This window comes from Lontra canadensis, unplaced genomic scaffold (genome assembly GCF_010015895.1).
Source record: "Lontra canadensis isolate GAN:19392208 unplaced genomic scaffold, GSC_riverotter_1.0 scaffold4851, whole genome shotgun sequence".
In the NCBI taxonomy this organism is placed as follows: domain Eukaryota; kingdom Metazoa; phylum Chordata; class Mammalia; order Carnivora; family Mustelidae; genus Lontra; species Lontra canadensis.
In genome coordinates, this window is record NW_022635832.1 from 1 (window position 1) to 1,979 (window position 1,979).

General features: G+C 68.2%; 1 pseudogene; it reads left to right on the forward strand.

The window, feature by feature from the left end:
• The first annotated feature begins 331 nt into the window (after positions 1-331).
• Positions 332-1,972, forward strand: LOC116863902 (annotated as a pseudogene).
• Positions 1,973-1,979: the final 7 nt, after the last annotated feature.

Sequence of the window (1,979 nt, forward strand, 5' to 3'; positions counted from 1 at the left end):
GGGGGCGGGGCGGAGGAGGCCACTGCTGTTGCTGCTTCCACTTGGGACTGTCCCAGGACCGGCCTGTCCCTTCGGGACTGGGCTCCCCGCCGGACGAGCCCCACCCTCGCGGCCCCCGCCCCTCCTCCGGAGACCACCTCCAGGCCCCATGACACCGGGTGACCAAGCAGCACACCTGAACCCCGAACGGTTGACAGGGACATCGGGGTCCCGCCTCCACGCCCACCGCCAATGGCGGCGGCCTCCCAATGCCCCTGCCCGTGCCGGGCCGGTCTTGGCGGGGCTTGCAGGGCCCTGGGTCCGGACAAGCCGATGCTGCTCTTGCTCCTAGGGGAAGGGCCAGGCGGCCACAGGCCCAGTGCCCCCGGCCCCCCCTGGATGTTCCTTCCCCTTCGGGGTTGGCGTCTCCCGCTCCGGTCCGCCCAAACATGGCGGCCGCCAGGGGCCCGAGCCTTGGCTTCCCGTGCCCGACCCGCAGGGCATCCGGACCCCGCGCTGGGCCCCTCGAGCCGTCCCTGGAGCCTCCCAGGTTGTCGGGGCGGGTGGGGGCGGGGCACCTCGCATGCGGGGCCTTTGGGGGGACAGGAAGCAGCCCCCCCCCCCAGCTCCCATCCCGGGCACGCCGCTTTGCGGGGCTCACGGGATCCCCAACGAGTTCCGCTTGATGGCAGTAGTGCACCACGTATGCCAAGCGGCCCTTCCTCCAGGGCCTCTCCCTCCGCCCTTTGCCAAAGAAAAAAGGCCAAGCCGTGTCCACCCCGGCTCCAACATGGCGGCCCCCATGTTTCTCCTCCTCTGGCTCCCGTGGGCGGAGCTCCTGAGCTTACAGGGAGCAGGGAGCCTCGCTCCTCTCTGGCTCCCCTTGACCGGCCTGGCGTCCAAAACCCAAGGGCTAAGCTCAGCGAGCCCCAGCCAGGGTCACCGAGGCTCCCGGCAGTGGCTGCGAACCCATCCGGGGCTCCATCTTGGCCCGCGCGGAACACGCGCTCCTCTGGTCCGGGGCCCACAACCCCAGCCACGCCCCGCCGGTCCATGCCCGAGCCTCAGCCAGGACTCCGCGAGAGGCCAGCCTCAGCCCGAGGCCTCCGAACGCCCCGACACCAAGGGTGGCGGCGGCAGAGGCGCGGCCCGCGGGCACCGGCCGTGGGGTCAACAGCAAGGTCCACCTCCCGCCGCCGGAGGACGGAAGGGTCCCGGGCACCGGGCCCTTCACCCGCGGCCACGGTCTCTGGACAGCTCCGGCCCGAGGGGCAACGCCCACGCGCGCCCCTGCGTTCCAGGACCCGGGCCGTTCCCAGGTCACGGGTACTGCAGGCCAGCGCAAACACTGCAGCTCCTCTTTCCCGTCAATCGGCCCAGAGGCCACGGTGGACACCTCACGGTACATCCACGGCACCCTGACGACCGGGCTCTCATGCCTGGGGCACTGGAGAAGCCAGAAGTACCGCAAACACGCACACACACACACTCACTCATATTGTCTCTCTCACACGCACCACAAAGACGCTCGGAAACACCCTTAGGGTCTTGCAAAACGCACGCTCGCACTCCTTCCCATGACCACACACGCAGACGCATACACACACACACACACACTCAGCGTCCCCTCCCCCTCCCACCCCCCCCAAAGAAGGGAGGTCACTGCTGGATGTCACCCTTTCCGTCCTCAGGAGGTGGACTACACGCTCCACTCACCTGTGCAGGTGAATGATGGACGTCTGTCTCTACTGCCCTCTGATTGCCCAAGGGCAGAAAGGTGCGCCTGTCATCCAGGCGGACCTCTCTCTCCCTGCTCTCAGCGCACCTTCAACCCTTGGGGACCATTTTTGCTCTCTGCCCTGCAAACCGGAGGGGCTGCCTCTCCCCAGAAGTCTGGCCTGAGAAGCTCAGCACCTCATTCTTCCTAGGACAGGAGTAGATATTCCGTCCCACCCGTGGAAAGCAATACCCCGGCCCCCTCGCAACAACTGCCTCCCCCC